Source organism: Lissotriton helveticus, chromosome 3_1, assembly GCF_964261635.1.
Source record: "Lissotriton helveticus chromosome 3_1, aLisHel1.1, whole genome shotgun sequence".
Classification (NCBI taxonomy): domain Eukaryota; kingdom Metazoa; phylum Chordata; class Amphibia; order Caudata; family Salamandridae; genus Lissotriton; species Lissotriton helveticus.
In genome coordinates, this window is record NC_136061.1 from 1,395,106,963 (window position 1) to 1,395,129,525 (window position 22,563).

At 46.7% G+C, this 22,563-nt stretch overlaps 1 protein-coding gene across 1 annotated transcript in view; it reads right to left on the reverse strand.

Annotated features, from left to right (window-relative positions):
• LOC144824255 (adenylate cyclase type 5-like) overlaps positions 1–22,563 on the reverse strand; it is an 883,805-nt gene that overhangs the window by 566,735 nt on the left and 294,507 nt on the right. The window lies entirely within an intron of this gene.

Sequence of the window (22,563 nt, forward strand, 5' to 3'; positions counted from 1 at the left end):
CAGAAATGTACAAAAATCAAGATAGGATGTTTAGTTAAGCTAGGAACAAACTTGTATTAGAGTTTTGTTAAGGTCAGGCTCTCAAACTTGTTGATAACGATTGTATAACTGAATGTCCTGCTGATTTTTGTATTTCATTGTTGATTATGCAATTAAAACCTTTTAATTTCATACTTTAATAAATACGGCCGGGCGACTAGCGCCCGCCTTCCAAAAAGTAAACACGTCTCGTGTCCACGTTCCTTGGTGTTGGGTGCCGGATTGGGGGGGAGGCGGCAGCTAGTCGCTGACCATGTGAAAAGGGGGGGCCCTCGGCCCCCCCGCACGCATGGCGGCGCGGCGACCGCCTCACCCCCTCTCTCCTCGGGTCCTTCGACGGTGGGGGCGTGCCCTGGGGGCGCGGCCCACCGCCGATTGGCCGGCGCCCCTCCTGACCCAGAATCAATGGACTGGTTCCGGGTCGGGGGGGGCGGGCGTTAGGAGGGGCCATCCGGCCCCTCGGGAATAAGAGGTAGGGAGCGCCCAGGAGACCCCCTTGTCCCTGGACGCTCCCTCGCTGAACGTTGTGCCCCGCGTTCGGGGCTTCTTTGTTTCCCACCCACCATCCCTTGGTACAAAGTTTAAGCAGCGTTATGTTCGGTCTAATGGTAAGTCTCGTAGGTATAGACCGCGGTAGAGAGTAGGTTTTGTTGTTTTCGTGATCTGTTGTCAGGACTTTTTTCCCTTTGTAGAAAAGTGATGTATGAAGTGAACTATGTTTGAAGATATGTGTCTTTAGGCCTCTTTTCCCTTTGTAGATATACGTAGATATTGTGATTAGGAGCAACATGTGTGAACCGAATTGTAATTTTATGCCATGTGTCATTAGGCCTTTTTTCCCTTTTAGCTATGCGTGGATACTGTTATTTATTAGCCAGTGTAGTTGTCCTTTAGACTTTTTTCCATAGGTCGTCGTATTTATTAGGTATGGGGCATGCGGTAAGGTCATTATCGGTGAGCACATATTTGAGGTCTGAGGGGGCGGGCATCATCCTATGGAGGTTCCCGCCCAGGGGGAGGGGCCTGCGGGCCACTCCCAGTACTCCAGGGGCAAGGTAATATGCAAAGGAGCGCGGGTAGGAGTAGTTCACGCTTTCCTTAGGCTGGTAGCCACCCCGCGCGCGTGGACTCATGACGCCACCGGCGCAGAGTAAGGGCCCTCCTTTAGTGGGTAAATGGAGTTTGGGGCGTAGACCGGGCAATTCCCGGGGTAACACTGCGCATGCGCACTTCTAAGGGGAAGGCGCAGCTTGTAGGACCTGACACCGGTAGTGACCCTGCCATATGGCCAGAAATGTACAAAAATCAAGATAGGATGTTTAGTTAAGCTAGGAACAAACTTGTATTAGAGTTTTGTTAAGGTCAGGCTCTCAAACTTGTTGATAACGATTGTATAACTGAATGTCCTGCTGATTTTTGTATTTCATTGTTGATTATGCAATTAAAACCTTTTAATTTCATACTTTAATAAATACGGCCGGGCGACTAGCGCCCGCCTTCCAAAAAGTAAACACGTCTCGTGTCCACGTTCCTTGGTGTTGGGTGCCGGATTGGGGGGGAGGCGGCAGCTAGTCGCTGACCATGCGCAAAACCTTCACGCCCGCAGAGCTGCTTAGGCTTCTCCCAAGTGCAGGAGCGAAATTAATAAAAGTTGGGACCAGTGCTTAACTTTAGCCGGTGGCTGCTGTGGGGGCCACAGCACTTATTTTTGGCGACTGGCACTTATTTCCTGCATCAAAGTGTAAGAGAGAGAGAGAAACACAGAACAGAAAGACGGAGGAAGAGAAAGACGGCAAAACCAACCAAAGGGGAAAGCAGGAACCTGGAAGAGTGAGAAAAGGGGCGGGGAGTGTCTGGTAGTGAATTAAAGACTACCTGCCTTGGTATTTGGCGCACTGACGGTTAATTGCATCGAACGCAGACTTCTGAGCAGAGCTTCTGGCACCGGCACTCTATCTTGCACAAATTAAGCATTGGACGGGACATCCTGGGGTTTACAGGATATCCAAAGTGTGCGATAAGTGTCGTCAATTTTAAGGAGGAAAGAATTTAAGGCGCACCACAGATCTTGACAAATTAGTGCACAGACCCAAATAAAAAAATATAAGCAATTGTGGTAAGGCATTGGTTTTAAAAAAAAACCCAAACCCGGCTTTTTGCTCAGAACTATAATGTGTGTCATACAATGCGCATCTTGTTTGACGAGCCTTGGCTCCAGGCCACGAATGGCAGCTGACTGGGAAGGCCCTGTATGATGGCATGGAAATGATGCCAGCTGAACAAAACAGGACTGTTCCTGGCAGATTGCTGCTCTTTTTTGGAGAATGTACATTTCTTTCAGTAGGAATGAACAAAGTAGCATGTGATGTCCTAATGAGCCTTCCGCATACTGGACATCTATTAGTTTGATTGCAGCACTGGAAAGGGAGCTCAGTTGAAGACAATGCTGTTGCAGGGGGCGAAAAAGGCTGGTTTAGGCTGTCTGCTAAAAGATTGGGGCCCTTATTTAGAGTTTGGAGGATAGAATACTCCATCGTAAATGTGGCCAATGTCCTGGCTGCCGTACTACTATTGCATTATAGCCTATAGCACTTTTATTATAGTGTGAGGGCTAACCGCCACTTTGTGACAGAATTTCCGTGCTGCCAAACACTAAATAAAGACCAAATTTGTAGAATATCTATCCTCACTCGATGAAAGGATCTTAAATTCACATGTCCACATCCAGCTATGTAACCACATAGAACAATTCCAACTACTTGACCATTTTCCATCTGGCTTCCGTCATTGTCATACCACTGAATCTGCTCTTACTCACATTGTTGAGGATGTACTCAAAATGCTGGATAAGAATGATTCCTGCCTTCTGATCCTCCTCGACCTATCATCAGCTTTCGAGATGGTTAAACTTGACAGCTTACTCAACCTATTGCAACACAGGATGGGGCTCTGAGGGCCCGTCCTAAACTGGTTCACCTCTTTTCTCCACAATAGAATACAACGGTTCAAGGTAGATCAGTACTTATCTAATCCCTCTCCGGTCACCCTAGGAGTACCACAATGTTCCACACTCTCACCAACTCTCTTCAACTTGTTCATGGAGCCTTTAACAGAAATTTCGAAACTATATAACAACCTCCATCATATGTATGCCAATGATACCCAACTGTACCTGAAAATCTCCCCCCCCAGAAGATATTGGATCCCTCAATACCACTCTAATGAAAGCTAAAAACTGGCTGACTCTCAATCACCCTAAAATAATCACTCTTAAAATGGAATTCCTCTTAATCGCTCCACCTAAATAGTCAACAGCCATCAAAGAATGAATAAATCTGCTAACAGCTCTTAACTGCATACCGCACAGCATTGACTCCATAAGTTCACTTTGCATAATTCTAGACAAGAGTTTGAACATGCATTGCATCCCTGTGCATAAAAAAAATCTAAAATAATCTGAAGTTAGTAAATGTAATGTGGTGCTCATATAAAGCACTCTAATATCCTTGGGCCAAGTTCATGCAATTTTTTTGTGTTACTTACGATTTGTGCATGTTTGCTCTTGCAAAATATCGTGTTTGGTAATAATGCTGATTTTCCTCCAGGCACAGCAATCTCTTTCGTTTTATGGGACTCACAGGCCTTGCATGTGACAAAAATGCATTCCTGTCTCCAAGGGAGTGGAGAGATCACTGACTCCAGAAAACATGGTGTAAAGACTAAAGTGGGCAGGTCGTTAGGGGACTCGTGGGCAGATTTCTGGTTCTAGCGGTGATGGGTGCATACAAAAGTAATGGCTAAGTTCTATTTTGAATTTGAATTTAAAAACATTTATAAAGCGCTCATATACTAAAACAGTTTCTTGGCGCTGGGAGCTACAGTGGTAAAAACAAGCAAACAGGGGGACACGGCTAACCAGTAAACGCTTGCTGGAACAAAAGGGTTTTTAAGGCCCTACGGTATTCCATATAGGACGATAGGAGTCTTATTGAAGGGGGAAGGGCGTTCCAAAAGGTGGGGGCCAGAACTGAAAATTTCTGACCACCAACTCTTTTCTTCTTAAAGCGTGGTACTACTAGCAAGCCCAGAGAAGAGGAACGAAGGGCTCTCGGCGGGCAATAGTTTGTAACGGCAGAGTTGATAAATGCCGGGGCAGTGCCCGCTCGGGCTTGAAAATTGAGACATCCTAATTTAAACAGTGCCCGTTGCTTAATAGGGAGCCAGTGAAGGTTTTTTAAAAGGGGGGAGGAATGGTGCGACTTAGCCAGGCCATAAACCAGGCGGGCCGCCTGGTTCTGGACCAGCTGAAGACGATGAAGGGCATATGCGGGGGCACCATTGAAAACGATGTTCCCATAGTCAATTTTTGACAATACCATGGCCATGACGATCAGTTTGAGGGCGGAAACAGAAAAAAAACGGGAAATTTTCCTAATAGTCCGTAGGGAAAAAAAACAAGAAGAAACAACTGAACTAATATGTGAGTGGAGAGTGAGTTGGTGATTAAGAGTAATGCCCAGCGTTTTGACTGAAGGGGAAGGAGTAGGGGGGGTACCTAAAGATGGGGGCCAAAAAAGAGGTGACCATGGATTTGCGACCCCGCCCGTCAAAACCAGCTCCGTTTTGTCCGGATTTAATTTGAGATGGTTTGTGTTCATCCAATCACGGATAAATAACATCACGGACTGGAAGCTGGTTTGACCTGGCGAGGCCGGGGATAAATCAAAAATAAGTTGGAGGTCGTCGGCATAATTGTACACCGCGACCTCCATATGCTGTAAAGCAAAAATGAGAGGGAAAATGTATAAATTAAAAAGTAAAGGGGAGAGGGAAGAGCCCTGAGGGACCCCGCACGTAATTTCACGAGAAGGGGCAGCAAATTCTGCCAGATGGACAGCCTGGGAGCGATCAGACAGAAAGGACTCCAACCAGGCCAAAGGGGGGCCCTCGATGCCCGCCAACCTGACACGGCGTAAGAGGATGGAGTGGTCCACCGTGTCAAAGGCGGCAGACAGATCTAATAAAACGAGGGCCTGGGGTACGTTGGAGTCCAATCCCTCCCTGAGTCGGTCCAGAACTGAAATTACCACCTTCTCTGTGGAATGACGGGGGCGGAAGCCCGCTTGGCAGGGGGCGAGATAATTGCTATCCTCGATAAAGGAGCTTAAGACCTGCGTAAGATGGGACTCGGCAATCTTCCCCAAAAAAGGGAGGAGGGAGATTGGTCGGTAGTGTGGTAAATAAATAATTAATACCTCTCTTTTTGACTAGACATATATCATAACAAATAGCTCAATAAATAAGAGTCAAGATTCGAGGTAGTAGGAGTTTTGCAGGTTTAATACAGCATAAGGACAGGAACAGGACAACCTGCATAGGAATAGGATGACAGGGTGACAGGGCCCAGCAGCTGCTGGGGCTGGATCTGAGATGAGCGCGCTGACTTTTAATAACAATACATGAGCATATATACATAACGCAAACACATAGCATTTACATTGCAGTAGGCGTAGCAGTGGGTGGAGCAATAGGTGTGACGCGTAGCAGTCGCGAAAGATAAGGGCGAAAGTAGGTGTAACTGGGCGTATACATAGACATGTGGTGCAGACGTAACAGAATATGTCATGAATGGGGCGGAAACCATTGGAGGGGGCTACCTAAGGAGCCGGGACCTCTAACCTGATGGTGCGCGCAAACTGGCAATGACGTATCACTAGGAGAAGCTGGGGGCTATGAACTCTGTGCTAGGAGCAGAGACTGAAGTCTGGAGGGTCGGAGCGACATGTACCTAAACCCTATCTAGTATCTGATGTTTAGGGAACATGTTGATATGAACTAGAAGTTAGGAGAGGAAAGGCTAACTTGATTCTAAGACTGGACCATGCATTATTCTACATGTAGTGCGTGATGAAGAATATGAAATGACCATTAAATGCAGTATTTCTCTAACGTGGAGACGTGAAGGCTAGACAATGACGGAAACTATTGATGCAGGTCAGTAGCTTAGGAATGCAGAGAAGGAGGACTGAACTGATAACTGGACTCATAACATATTCTTGGCAGACTCAGAGACTGAGCCAGGCTGGGCCGGGCACTGCGAGGCAGGAAGTAAGTGAAGGGTCGAGGATACAGGTGGGGGCTGTATCCCTCCTCAGCGAGGCTTCAGGAGACAGGAGCTGAATCTGGTGTCCGGGCCCTTTTGAGGCCTAGAAACGGGGACTTTATAATAGAATAACGTGCCCACTGAGAAACGTGGCAACGTGGCTTTACATAGGCCTGATATTCGTAGTATTCACGAGGACTGGAAACTAGCATACTAGAGGGGGACACAACTGTAATTGCGTCATTAATCAGACATGGGGAATGCATATGCATATTTAATCATGCACACATAACATATGATGGATGACACGTAGGGACACAGAACATGGCAAAATTTACTTTTCCACATTCCCTCCTTGTCACTACGTTTCCATCAGGAAACATCAATATTCATGATACCATCTATCATTTCATACAGTATCATTTGCTCGTCTCGAATTATCCTGGAACGGGATTTAGAACGGAGCTTGGGACTAGGAATACAAGAGGTAGCACAAATGCCGCAAATCGCAGGGCCACATTGTATACAGAGGCAGCAGCTGAATATGATCGCTACTGCAATACCTAGAAAGGACAATATTTTCCATCCCCATGCGGAAATTATATTCCAGAACCAACCGGACCATGTCCAGGTGCCTGGATCTTGGTGTATCAGATGGGCAATTTTATGGAGTCTGGTTATAGCTGAATAAACAGACGGCGCGTTATTTGGAATGAAAATGCAGCAACTAGATCCGATGACTCTACAGGCCCCGCCCCTATCGGCCAGTATGACGTCAAGGACGAGACGATTCTGTAAAACGACAAATCTCATAGCAGATTGCTCTTCGGTTAGGTTACCTAGAGCAGAGGCAGTCTCATTTACTACAGCTTCAAGGGTTCTGGTTAATCTACGGATTAACTTACTATTCTGGATAGGTCCTATAAAGAAGAAGAAACCTCTATTGAAATCTGTATACTGTTCTAGAGCAGTTTCAGTATAATCGACAATTGGGGACTCCCTTCTATGTCTAATGTGTACTAGATGTGTGTTTCTATGATAATCAGGTGGGGCTAGGAAAACTGGTGGCAGTAGGAAGGCAATGTAACAGGTTCCCTCCCAATCGAGGGGCAGACGAACATATGCGGTTTGACCACAAATAAAATATGAATGACGTGAAGCTTTAAAGATAGATTTCCCACTGTCACTATACTTGACAATAGTAGTACAATCACTATGTCCTACATGTACGGAACCATTATTTCGGACACATAATTCGCCTTTGACTGGTAGTACTGAAATAGCAGGTAAGTCTGGAGTAGTATCAGACTGAACATTCAGGACCATAAAATTCGACGAATAATTACCTAAATTATACACTTCATTTTCTAGATCTAAACCTGTTCGGTGAGGGAGACCTTGCTTGTCTGGGAAACATGTACTGTTAAGAAAAGACATATCTGTTGAGGATGACGTTAACGTGGACCATGCTCCACACGAACCATTATGTGAAAAAGGATAAGGAAAGAGTGGCAGAACTCCCTTCGGCATCTGGAAAGGGGGGAGTCGACCACATACCCAACAATTAGTGGCATTGCTGGTCTGGTGTGAGTAATGTAACATACGGATAAATGAGTTATTACGCATGGCGAGGCGGTAGGAGAGTTCATGAGGGGGCAGATCACTAAACGTGTGCTCTACTGTAGCATTAGCAGACTTATTTACATGTGAAACTGGGAGATACAGGAAAAATGCATAACTGGTGCAGGAAATCATAAGGCTGGAAAACAATATGAAACATAGAAAAACGATACATCGGATTGAGTTTTGACTAACTCTCTCACTATGGGGGTCTATTTTATACATGTCAGAAACAGTCTAACCGTTTCACCTAGGGGAGGACTTAGACAATCAAACTGACTGACTTAATTTACTAGACCGTAGTTTTAACTTATACTCCTGCTGCGGAGTTTTCTCTAACAGGGGAGGGGTTGTAGCAATGTCATTTGCGGGACAGTCCTTGAGAACAATATTCTGGCAATCCTTTGAATCCTGGGAAATGTTCTTTAAGGCGGGTTTCAGTCCATTAAAAAGTTTAATATGAGAAAGGTGTACCCAGCCTTTGCGTCCTTCCAACTTCACGGCTGTACGGGTAGTGAGGAGGACCTGTCGGGGCTCTTTCCATCGAGACTCCAGCGGACTTGATCTGTCAAAGTTGCGGACCATCACCATGGATCCTGGAACGATTTCATGCGGTGCCACCTCGGTATTGTCTGGAAATGCGGCGGCAACCTGTGAACGACATGAGTTGAGGGCAGACATCAAGGAAGCTAGGTAATCTGTCAGCATATTACTTGAAACATCGGTAATACTTCGGGGTCTAGGAGTACCCCACATGTTAGGGGGGCGGCCGAAAACGACCTCATACGGGGACAGACCTGATCTGGAATGTGCGACCATGCGCATATAAAATAAAGCGACTGGCAGAGCTACTAGCCAGTCCACACCCTTCTCTTTACACACTTTTGCAATACGGATTTTCAGAGTCTGGTTATGTCTCTCAACGAGACCGGCTGCTTCAGGATGGCGTACACAATGGAACGTCCATTGGTACCCTAGCAAAAGGGAAACATGCTTCATGAGTTCGGATGAGAATGGCTGGCCGTTGTCAGAATATACGACTCTAGGGAGTCCATAACGGGGGAAGAACTCACGAACCAACTGCTTGGCAGTGGTCGCGGCTGTGTAATCTGGGACTGGATATGCTTCTGTCCACCTGGACAAAGCGCATACAACTACAAGGACATACTTGAAACCTCGACATCGCTCCATCTGAATATAATCCATCTGGAGGACTTCAAAAGGGTGGTCAGGGGGCTGGAAACCACCTTGTTCCACCGGGACACTTTTACCTGGATTGAACTGACAACATATCATACAGGTACGGACTTTCTGCTTAGCTGCAGCTCGTAAGTGCTTGTTGAACCAAATGTTCTGGATACTGTCTAGCATAGCTTTTTCTCCTAAATGTGCTGGACTATGTGCGGTATTAATAATGACTTGAACCATAGAGTCGGGGAGAAACCATGCGGTTCTACCCTTCGTTACCCATCCTTGATCTGTCTGGACCCCTCCTTGTTCGGACCATTTCTTAATTTCATCGGGAGTAGCATGTAACTGGATATCTATGACATCTTGAGTAGGGTCCTTAACTGTCATGCATGTAGTCGGATCTGGAGTATGTGTCTGTGTCGGATTAACTTGAATGTCTGGAGTCTGTGCTGTAAGCTTGGCTGTGCGATCTGCTAGATCATTACCTTGGGAAATAATGTCAGTGACCTTCGTATGTGCTTTACATTTCATGATAGCGATAGATGTCGGTAAGTGTATGGCATCTAACAGAGCTTGAATAAGGAGACCATGCTGAATCTTGGTTCCATGAGAAGTCATGAAACCTCTCTCCTGCCAGAGCACTCCGAAGTCGTGTACGACTCCAAATGCGTAGCGTGAATCTGTGTAAACATTAACTTTCAAGTTCTTGGCGTGTATGCAGGCTTGTGTCAGAGCAACTAGCTCTGCTGCTTGAGCGGACAGAGTGTCAATACGGTGTGTCTCAATAACTTCGGTGTCAGTAGTCACTGCATACGCGGCGACTAGTTCTCCTGTACTAGTTCTCATACATGAACCATCCACATAAAGTGTCAGGTCGGGGTCTGGTAACGGAGTATCTGTCAGATCTTGTCTTGGCTTTGTCGTAATGTTAACTACTTCCACACAATCATGTGTGGCAGAATTTGAATTAGCTGATGGTAACAATGTAGCAGGATTCAGGATGTTGCAGCGTCTGATTTCTATGTGTGGCTGGAACAGTGTCAATTCATAACCTGTTAAACGTGCAATTGTCAAGTGCTGAGTCTGCGTTCGATTCAAAAGAACTTCCACGGAATGTGGAACTTGTACTGTCAAGGAATGTCCTAAGACTATGGAATCACTTTGTCTGATAGCTAGTGCTGTGGCTGCAACTGACTTGAGGCACGCAGGCAGAGCCTGGGCTACAGGATCTAGTGTGCTAGAAAAATAAGCACATGGCTTGTTTTGTCCTGCTTGATCTTGTGTGAGAACAGATAATGCTGTACCTTCGCGTTCTGTGACGAAAAGTGTAAAAGGCTTACTGTAGTTCGGTGTGGCTAGAACTGGAGCTTGGCATAAAGCTTTCTTTAACTCGTTGAAACTAAGTGTATGTTCAGATGTCCAAGGGAGAACAGTCGATACGGCTGCCTCCTGTGTCGTTAACTGTATCAGTGGCTTGGCTAGAAATGCATACTGAGGAATCCATTGTCTACAATAAGAAGTAAGGCCGATAAAAGCACGTACCTCCTTCTGGGTCTTGGGCTGAGGAAGACTCGCTATTAACTGGATACGGTCTGGTGTCAACTGCCTACCCCTCTTGGACAGTAAGTGTCCTAAGTATACCACTTGCTGGACACAGAATTGAAGCTTCGAAGGGGACACCTTGTGCCCCATCTCGGCCAGGAAATACAGAACCGTTAGTGACGCTCGCTCGCAATCACGTTCAGAACGGGCTGTGATCAGTAGATCATCGACATACTGGAGCAGGGCAGTGTCAGTTGGCATGTGAACATTATCAAGTTGTCTCTTAAGTGCTTGACTGTAAATACTAGGACTTTCTGTGAAACCTTGAGGAGCGCGTGTGAACATATAGCTCCTTCCATTTAAACAGAATCCGAAAAGAAACTGGCTGTCTGGATGAATTGGAACACTAAAAAATGCGTTCTTGAGGTCTATGACAGTGAAGAACGTGGCTTCGGAATCAATGGCTGTCAATAGGGAAGAGATGTCTGGAACAACTGGGTACTGCGGAATAATACATTTATTAAGCTCTCGTAGGTCGATCACTAATCGATATACTGGGGGTGCTTTTGGATCAGTACGTTTCATGACTGGAATGATCGGAGAATTGCATACGTTGGAGTCAGTTTCTACAACTACTCCTTGAGCGATGAGCTCGTCAATAATTTTGGATAAGGCTGCTGCAGCCTCGGGTGGCAATCTGTACTGTCTGATTCGTGGTAACACTACACCTGGTTTGAGAGTCACACGATAGGGTGTGATTTGCATATAACCTACATCAGTGGGACCTTGCGCCCATAAGTGCTGCGGAACATTAGACAGTCTTGAATCAAAATCTCGTAACACATAGTGACCCTTAAAGTCACGTAGGAACAATCGTATTCCCTCTGGGGAACAACATATAACTGCACCTAACTCTTTCAGTGTTTTAATACCTAATAGATTTTCGGGACATGATTTAGTAAGTAACAGATCAGTAGTGCGGGACAATGGACCTACTTCTAGAGTAACTGGCTTTGAAATCTCATTTACGATAGGTTTTCCTGAAAATCCAAGGGAAACATTTCTTGAGCCTGAGAGCGGAGCCCCTGGAACTTCGGCATGACTAATTGTGGTCCTACTTGCCCCTGTATCAATCAAAAACTTTCTGTCTTTCCCTAATACTTGACTGTGAACATAGGGACCTTCTTGATCTACAGGTATCTCGATGAGAGGCAAGCCTACCTCCCTCTCTAGGCTGTTTCATGAATACTGCTGGTACTCTGGATACTCAGACTGTGCATACTGGTACATCTGCGATGTAACGTGCTGTGTTGCAGCAATAGGCTGCGGTGCTGTAACTGTCTGTTGTGCATTCTGTGGCTGAGGAGTCTGTGAAACTTGTTCTTGTCTAGGCGGACGTGGTCTTTCTTTAGTCTTACCAGTAGCTATGTTGTGTTTCAGAACTGCACACTCATTTATAAAATGACCTGGCTGTTTACAATAATTGCAATTCCCTTTAACGGGAGCTGCAGGATGACTGACTTGATTCGGACCCCTCTTCTGACTGTCTTGAGGAACAGATTGTGCAACTAGTACTTTCATTTTCGTGTCTTTCATACGTTTTCTCTCGTGTTCTTGCTCTTTCCTGATTCTATTCTGGTGGTACTGGAGCATCTGGAGCATCTGGGACGGGGTATTAGCTTGCCAGGTACTTTCGACTTTCAAAACTCGATTTTTAATTTGTGGGCTTGAATTCTCGACTAATTTAGTAACAAAAAGGTGAGGGTATGACTCACTACTTGTCTTGAGGCCACTATTGATGCTAAAGCATTTTTCAAACCTAGAATAAAAATCACTAATATCCTCATCTTGCTTCTGTTTACAGGCTGAGATTGCATCCCAGTCTTCTTTTCTAGTTGTCAATAATCTGGGTAAAACTTGAATCAATAATTCTGGTAATTCTTTACATTTCTCTCCTAGACCGGTACCTGGTACTCGTGCCTTGTCTTCAGCTTCTAGAACTGCCCAATCGATCTTTTTCTCTCCCACCTCCCATTCTTTTTCCTTTAGCTTTTCATACACCCCTGCGGGCAACAGGACCTTTAACATTTTAATGATATCTGGGTAAGTGTATTCTCCCATACGGAGCATGTCTTTTAATTCTCTATGGAACCCTGCTGGATCTTTGTCATGACAGGGAATTAATTTCTTCATTTCGAGGAGTTCCATCTTTGTAATCGGAGTGTATACAAACACTCGTTGCATTTCACCGTCCTCTGTCTTAACTGGATGCACTTCTCGTAACGGGTTCTGTCTTTCCATGTAAAATGGTTTACTTTCTGGGGGTGAGACATGAACAAAATGCGGGTTCAGAAACGTTCTATATTTGTGGCGCTGTTCTAGAATGACACTAATTAGATCGGTACCTAGACCTCTCCATCTATACTGGAGTAACTCGTTCAGGATATCGTGTAACGGACCTGGATCAGAGTGCTGACCCTCATACAGAGTAATGAGGTGCTGGATCATATACATACCCACCAATCGCTGCTCGGCTGGGGGCAATTTCAGAAACATTTGTGCCACTATTTCGTCTGGAAAAGTGGTAGAATCAGTAATCCATCGGACTGCTGATCGGGCTAGTTCCTGTTCATGCATGGTACTTAACTCACTGTAACCGATTCGTGATTTCAAAATGTGATCGGTAGCTTGGAACACTTGTTCTAGGGAACCTTGTTCTGGTGCTGAATGATGGAAAATTGTCTTGTGTTCTAGGCGTAAATGGCGATCTGGAAATCTAAATTTTCCTACATACGCTATTCTGGCGGGATTCTCGTCCTCTACCTCTTCAGTATCAGAGTTACTTTCTTTCTCGCTTACTTGTGCTGCTTTACGTTGTTCGTGTATCTTTATTATTTCTCTACGGATTTTCTTGTACATACTCTCCATGGCATTAATGGTATTGTGCTTACCCTCGGCTATATTATCACTCCACTTTGTCAGGGTTTTCATTTCGGCCGGATCTTTAGACGGGTAATCTTGTTCTCTTATTAGACAGTTAATTAAAAACTTTAATATCATACGCTGGATCTCAGCTTTCCTTTGAGACATGGCATCACTAATACTTTCTGGATCATCCCCTGTACGGATGAAACAATATATTCTGTCTAGATCTTCTTTCATATTGGGTAGGGTGACTAGATACTCGGTCACCCTCCTTACGCGTACTGAATATAAAACCATATTATTCTCGCCTGGGACTGGGTCATAGGCACATTCGCCAAGGGCTTGCCTGATTTCTGCAACAGACTTATTACTCTTGGGAGTACGCTGTGATGCTTGAGCATGTAATTCGAGTGCTGATAAACGCTTGCGTGGCGGCGGGGTTTGAGGAGGACCTCCTCCTGCGGCCCCTAGACTAGAATCGTCGACTGATATTCTTCGTGGCGGAGCGGGAAATTGAAATGCTGGCTGGACCGGGGGTACCGTAGCAGGTACTGCATGGGATGCCCCGGTGTCTGGAGGAGCAGGATGTGCCTGATTTACAGGGACTGGCGGAGCGCGAACAGGGTTTGCATATTCCGGGACTGTGTCGTCCAGATAGGACGAAATAAAAATATCAGCTGCGGTCGGTTTGTGACGTAGCTTGGTCGGAACTAATGGTGGCGGGAAATTACTGGATGCCTCCGGGGTCGCTTTTGGCAAGCCCTCGGCAAGAAGAGGATACATACCCTTAATAAGGGCATGCCTCTGTCTGTCTGACTGTTCGGCTTTGACTTGTTCACCTATCTCGATTAATTCTTTTTCTTGGGCTCGCTCTAAGGATTCTCTACTTAATTCTGACTTTCTGATTTCTTTTTCAGTTCTTTTATGAGCTTCTTTACGCCATAACTCGATGGCATCTTTCTGTGACTGTCTGGCTTTCTTTTTCCATAATGCCTCTTCCACTCGCATGATGCATTCGGCATCCCATGTACCCGATACGGGCCATCTATACTTTTCTTCTAACTGTTTGGTATACTCTACCCATAAGTCTAGATACAATATGGCACTTATGCCATGTTTCTGATACATAAAGTGACCTGGACTGTCCCTGGGCGGGACGGGAACTGCTGCTTCCAGCAGACCCTTTCTAGTTTTTAACTGACGTAACTTGGAAAATATGGGCATGACTGAACTGTAATCTAGACACAATACAATACACAATGAACACGATACTTATTCCCCATTCATACCACGACATTGAAATACATGAAAAACATTCAAAATAACAGTTCGAACAGAATACTACCTGGAAATACTGAGAACAGAACACATAAATTTTCTCGAGAACAGAAACTGACTAGAACAGAAACTAGATGTACTGCTGAAACAGTACGAAACTTACCGGTCTCATAAAGAGACACGTCAGGACCCGCATCCACCGAAGCGGACACTTCGTTTGTGGGACTGTGTACCACCAACCCACAGACCAGAGTCACTTAAATTGACCCTGTCTAGATACCACCCCAGTAACGGTACTCACCGGGCAGCAAGAACGGAAGGCCTCAGACTGGACTGGACTGCTACGACGACGGATGACGAACTTCGGACTTCGGACTTCAGTTACGGGTGGACCTCCGGATACCTCGGACCTTGGACTCTCGGCTTGGGCTCTGGTCGGGGCTCGCCGCGTTCCTCCACCGTCTCGTCTGGATGCTGGACCGCCTCCTCCGTCTCCTCCGTGGGCCTGAGGGATACTTGAGCAGAAATATCTGCCACTGCGCAGAAGAGTTCCGTCACGACTGCAGAGGGTCAGGGGGTCGGCGTGGCTTCGCCGACGCGTGGGGAAAGGGCAAGTCCCTATTCGGGCGCCATTATGTGGTAAATAAATAATTAATACCTCTCTTTTTGACTAGACATATATCATAACAGATAGCTCAATAAATAAGAGTCAAGATTCGAGGTAGTAGGAGTTTTGCAGGTTTAATACAGCATAAGGACAGGAACAGGACAACCTGCATAGGAATAGGATGACAGGGTGACAGGGCCCAGCAGCTGCTGGGGCTGGATCTGAGATGAGCGCGCTGACTTTTAATAACAATACATGAGCATATATACATAACGCAAACACATAGCATTTACATTGCAGTAGGCGTAGCAGTGGGTGGAGCAATAGGTGTGACGCGTAGCAGTCGCGAAAGATAAGGGCGAAAGTAGGTGTAACTGGGCGTATACATAGACATGTGGTGCAGACGTAACAGAATATGTCATGAATGGGGCGGAAACCATTGGAGGGGGCTACCTAAGGAGCCGGGACCTCTAACCTGATGGTGCGCGCAAACTGGCAATGACGTATCACTAGGAGAAGCTGGGGGCTATGAACTCTGTGCTAGGAGCAGAGACTGAAGTCTGGAGGGTCGGAGCGACATGTACCTAAACCCTATCTAGTATCTGATGTTTAGGGAACATGTTGATATGAACTAGAAGTTAGGAGAGGAAAGGCTAACTTGATTCTAAGACTGGACCATGCATTATTCTACATGTAGTGCGTGATGAAGAATATGAAATGACCATTAAATGCAGTATTTCTCTAACGTGGAGACGTGAAGGCTAGACAATGACGGAAACTATTGATGCAGTTCAGTAGCTTAGGAATGCAGAGAAGGAGGACTGAACTGATAACTGGACTCATAACATATTCTTGGCAGACTCAGAGACTGAGCCAGGCTGGGCCGGGCACTGCGAGGCAGGAAGTAAGTGAAGGGTCGAGGATACAGGTGGGGGCTGTATCCCTCCTCAGCGAGGCTTCAGGAGACAGGAGCTGAATCTGGTGTCCGGGCCCTTTTGAGGCCTAGAAACGGGGACTTTATAATAGAATAACGTGCCCACTGAGAAACGTGGCAACGTGGCTTTACATAGGCCTGATATTCGTAGTATTCACGAGGACTGGAAACTAGCATACTAGAGGGGGACACAACTGTAATTGCGTCATTAATCAGACATGGGGAATGCATATGCATATTTAATCATGCACACATAACATATGATGGATGACACGTAGGGACACAGAACATGGCAAAATTTACTTTTCCACAGTAGTTAGCCGGGACGCCGGGATCCGCCCCGGGTTTCTTCAGTATCGGGATGATTGTGGCGGCCTTGAAGGAAGGCGGAACAGTGCCCTGTTCAAATGATTTGTTTAGCAGGGTAAGGGCAGGGGAGGGACAGTCTAAAAAGATCTGGCTTAATATGTGAGCTGGGCAAACATCAGCAGGGGAACCAGATTTCACCCGTCTGAGAAGAGGGGGAAGTGAGTCCAAAGTCAGGGGGGGAATATAGGCCAGGGACTGGCTATTGATGGGAATAGAGCCCTCGCAGAAAGAAGGTGAAGGGGGGGGAATATTTGCCTTAATGATGGCCACTTTTTCTACAAAAAACTCGTTAAGAGAGTTGCATAAAATCTGTGAGGGAGGGATTTTTGACTGAGTCCTGTCGGAAGCCGCTAGCTCGTGGACCATTGCGAAAATCTCTCGAGGCTGATTCTCTGCCGCCAGGATGCGTCCAGTGTAATAGTCTTTTTTTGCGGCTACAATGTCTCGTTTGTATTCAGACAGGACTAAAACATAGCGCTGCCTGGCTAGTGGACAGTAGGCACGACGCCAGGTGCGTTCGGCTTGTCGCACTGTGAGTTTCTTGGCTTTTAAAGCTGGGCCAAACCACTTATTAGCGTTGTGAACACGGTTAATGGTTACCCGTTTGAGGGGGGCTATATGATCACAAGTTGTAACAAGCCAATCATCTAGTGTGGTAGCATGAGAATGTAGGGTCAGACCCTCAAAGGTCGGAAGGGAAGCACGGAGTGAGCTGCACAAGATGGAGATGTCAACTCGACTCCAGTTCCGGGTCCAAATGTTTTTAGGTTTACGTAAAGGGGCTGGGATGTTAAGGGCCAGCGAAAAGGACAGGAGGTGATGGTCCGACCAAGCGCATGGTAATACCGAGGGCGCCGAAATGGGGATGTTAAGGGACCATATCTGGTCGAGTATGTGCCCCTGCCTATGTGTAGGAGTGTAGACGTGTTGTGAGAAGTTCAGGCTGAGGAGTAGGGCAGTAAATTCCTTAGATAATGCATCCTCAGCAGGATCACCGGGCCTAAAATTAAAATCTCCGAGAACCATCACTGAAGCGTTATTAATGGACAGAGTGCCAAGGAGTTCCTGCAGTGCAGTAATAAAACCGGGCGAGGGTTGGGGAGGGCGATAAACCAATACACAGGTGAGAGGAGTTTTAAAAGAAGTGGACCGTACTACTAGACAGTCAGATGTTGGCAGGGGAGAGGAAGCCAGTGTCTGAAAGTGTAGCTCCTCGCGCGATATTAGAGCAACCCCACCACCCATCTTTCCGTTTGATCGGTCGGCACGGAGGGCGGAGTACGAGGGGGGGAGGGCCGCCAGGACATCAGGGAGAGAGTCCTGGCGGTACCAGGTTTCCGTTAGGAAGAGCAAATCTATGGCTCTCAAAGTGATACATATCCAAGGGACTCAGGATAGTGTCCTTGTTGGATGGCTGATTGCACTCCAGGAAAGCTACAGAGGTTCATGTTTCTAGGGGTGGTAAATTCCCAGAGAAAGCTATTGTTAGTTTCCTGATCGGGAAGATTTAGCTTTTCAGTTGAACCATAGGTAGGTTCTAAAGCCTCAAAAAGTTACCCAGGAAACCTATTGGTAAGGCCCCATATTCCATCGATGGTAATTAATCATGGGAGCTAATATTCCCTTGGTTCAAAGGTGGATATGTCTCAAAAGAAGCCCCTTGCGGCTTCCCCCGCTTGGGGCAGAAAAGAGAGCCCTCCCCTATCTGCCCAGGCGAGTTCCCCATCTAGCCGCCATTCTCCTTCTTTCGGCGCAGGAACCAGCAGCATGCTTTACCCATGCCCACTACTGTGGGCAGGGTGCCTCTTTGGTTGTGGCCACCCGCTCCCACCAGGAACGGGGAGCAGGGTGAAGCTGACTACAGCTAAGGGAGCATGACAGTGCTCCCCGACTAATTCTTGAGTGCCCGGAGATGGGGGTCTCAGGCCCCTCCTCTCCTCAAAGGAGAGCAACAGCAGTCGTCCTCGGTCCATTTGTGCCTGTCCCGGCGACGGGGTCACAGGTCCATTTCTTTGTCCTTGTGGAGGGGGCGGTGATGCAACAGAGCTCCCCCATTCTCCTTTGCAGCAGGAGCGCAGAAATGGCATCCCGGGCCCCCAGAACAGAAATCAGCCTGAGGGCTGGAATCCCCAGGCCTTTAGAGCGCTGGGCAGGGTGCCTTATACATGCTCCCTACCAGGGCACATTAATTATTAATGTGCCCTTGCATCAAGGCCTGGGCCCGGGCACACCCCAGGGGTAATTCCTCATCAGGCAGCGGAACCTCACACACTTGATCCTTACTGCAGCAAGTCAAAGGTCACAAACCTTAAAAATAGCCATATGTCAGGCCCCATTGGGTTGATCCGGACATTCCAGGACTCATATTACTCCAGATAGTGAGCTCTAGCCATCAGGCCTCCTTGCCTCCAGGATGGTTTACTTTGAAGGAAGTTAGTTCCACTGACTCACTGAACCAGCTTTCCTCTTATTCTCTGTATTTGGGTGCAGAAACAAAGTTCTTTCCCCCAACTGGTCCTCAGGGGGTGTAAGTAAGCCAGCTTCACTGACCCTTGGAGAAACTCGCTGGTCCTGGGATCAACTGGGGTTCTCCTTCCAGTTGTCAATGGCTGCTCCTGCAGCCGCAGCTCAAATGAAAAGCACAGCACAAAAAAGCACTTTCCTTTACAAAATAGGTTTTAAAAGGCGGTTGAAGGTTCTAGAACCAGACATCCTTTCCCAATCCTTGGGTGCCATATTACCTGTCCAGCACTGTCCCACCCCTTCTGTACATCATACTGGGAAAGTTCAAGATGGTACCATCCAGAAGTCACTCATTACATCTCTGGGATCCTCAGCTCCGCCCTTTCCGGACATCGCAGCCAGAGCCTTTTCCACTAAAATGTCAAAGAGGAGCCCCCCTCCGTTGTTGATACAAGTTGTCTTGGCTTTGTCTTGCGTTCAGTGGGCCTGGGTTTGTGCAGAGCCCTGGTACAGTGTGACAGCTGATTTACAGATACAGATTTTCTACCCACCCCTTCCTCCTCTGGAGCTGAGGGAAGCACTGTTAATCATCCTTTGTGTGGAGAGGCATTTGTTCCCTCTGATGGGGAGCAATTAACTTATCTCAGCAGGGTGACAAAAGGCCTGGGCTCTGATCCTCAGCTGAGCCAAGGAAATATACAAATTGTGGACGATCCATATAGCATACATGTATGAGCTTGGGACCTGCATATATGAACTCAACCGACACTTTCCATCCCCAGTTTTGTACCTCACAGGACTTTGTAGGTCTAAGGGAAGCATAGCCGAACTCTAAGGCAGTTTTCCCACTTTGTGTGTAATGAAGTGTCACTGCAGACAAAATACTAAATTATACTGACTTCACCTATGATTGCCGACTACTAATAGAAGGCCTATCCAAGGTTAATATCTAATCCTAAAGAGCCCACTCTGTGCCAGGCTACCTGTACATAGTTACTGGGGCTGTGCACACAAGTAGTCTCATACGAACAGCCTGCACACATGTGCACACATGTACACACATTTAGTGTGTAATCAGCCAAGTGCCCCTTACCCCAGCTGCATTGCAGCAACTTATCTTAAAAGGCAGACATTGGCGGTAAACACGTTCAGTTTATTTACAATACGGTTACCATGGGCGAGATACATGTAGTGCAACGCACCCTCAGTAAAAAGTCCAAAACCGATGATCAGAAATAAAAAAATATGTGCATACTAAATGTGCGGAACCCTTTTTGCAAAAGCTCAATTTTTATCTCTCCATTCCTAAGTCCTCCCTTGTCCCTTCACCCTCTCAGACACCACAGGTGCTTGAAGACAGCCAGAGGCATAACATAGCATGCGTTTGGAGGACTGTGGGGTCTGTCCACCTCCCATCTAACTGCCCTAAGTTGCATTGTGAGCCATTGCAGCCATTTTTGTGGATCTGTTCTCTCTTGTAGATCTCCATATCCTGTGCTAGTGCACTTTAGAATGAAGGAAGCCAGTGTTGAGAGCTCAGCATCTCCCTCGCAACGTCTCAGACATGGTTTTTTTTCAGAATACAAACAAAATCTCATATATAGATTCCTTAGCAGTGTCTCAATCCTTCCACTGGCAAACTAAGAACTCCTGTTCTTCTGTAGAGTAGAGCCATGTTCTCCAATGCACACATCAGACAACCTCTACACTCTTCTCGCAAGCCTCCATGGTGAGAGGTCAAAGCAATGCAATTAGCTTCTCCCGCCCAAATAATTCATACAGCACACCTCATCAAAGGTCGAAAAAAATATACAGCAATTTCACCCCAATGCTCAAGGATTTACATTGGCTGCTCCTCAATGCCCATATTCCCTTCAAGATCAGCTGAATCGCATACACGGTCGTCAGAAACTACCCCCATACTTACTTTCCCAAAAAACTAGATCCCTCAGGTGGACAATGAAACACCAGGAGTCAGGATACCGACAGACTGGAAAAATTAAGTGGAAGTTAAGAAAAAAACAACAAAAAAAACAAAAAAAACAAAGTAGGTCTCATGAAGTTATGAATCCACGACCTGGAACAACATCTCCAGCCACATCAGAAATGCTACAAACTAAATACACAATTCCCCAAGTAAGATTGCCTCCTTACACATTAGTATGTACTTGTTAGCTGCCTCAATGTAACAACCTAAAATCTATGCTTTGGATCCTTCCCACTCTTCCGCTACCTCCCACCTATGTTACGATATAAAATTATCACTGCATACTTACACACCTACATTGATGGTTCATGCTGCACCAGTCAACTCATTTAACTCATTCATCATGTTACACCTCAGAAGAGGAAGTGGAGTGAAACCCTACATGGCGAAGAGTGTAGGTGGTGGCAGCACCTGCGCTTCACGCTCGTGTTCAGGGGCAGTCTACCAGCTGATGCGACTTGATGTTATTACTTTGACACTGCACTGACGAATTTGCGCATATTATTCGTTTTTAAATTGTTCTCTGGCACTTCTCAGTATTACCTGTTTTTTAATTCATACCTCATTAGTTGTACTCCTACCTTCTTGTAGCTGAGGTGGTTTTCCCTGCCCCGTTCCACCACGGCTTTCTGTGCCACTTGAGTGGAGGCCAGGGTGCCATTTTGGGGCGAGTCCTGGATCCCGGCGTGACAGTAGGCAGCGGTCTAGCTCAGGGAGGGATTCGTCTATAAATTGTTGGGCTGGGTTGGGCGCGATGCAGACAGTGTAGGTGGTGGCAGCACCTGCGCTTCACACTCGTGTTCAGGGGCAGTCTACCAGCTGATGCGACTTGATGTTATTACTTTGACACTGCACTGACGAATTTGCACATATTATTCGTTTTTAAATTGTTCTCTGGCACTTCTCAGTATTGCCTTTTTTAATTCATACCTCATTAGTTGTATTCCTACCTTCTTGTAGCTGAGGTGGTTTTCCCTGCCCCGTTCCACCACGGCTTTCTGTGCCACTTGAGTGGAGGCCAGGGCGCCATCTTGGGGCGAGTCCCGGATCCCGGCGTGACCGTAGGCAGCGGTCTAGCTCAGGGAGGGATTCGTCTATAAATTGTTGGGCTGGGTTGGGCGCGATGCAGAGAGTGTAGGTGGTGGCAGCACCTGCGCTTCACACTCGTGTTCAGGGGCAGTGTACCAGCTGAAGCGACTTGATGTTATTACTTTGACACTGCACTGACGAATTTGTGCATATTATTCATTTTTAAATTGTTCTCTGGCACTTCTCAGTGTTGCCTGTTTTTTTTAATTCATACCTCATTAGTTGTACTTCTACCTTCTTGTAGCTGAGGTGGTTTCCCCTGTCCGTTCCACCACGGCTTTCTGTGCCGCTTGAGTGGAGGGCAGGGCGCCATCTTGGGGCGAGTCCTGGATACCGGCGTGACCGTAGGCAGCGGTCTAGCTCGGGGAGGGGTTCGTCTATAAATTGTTGGGCTGTTGTGGGCGCAATGCGGAGAG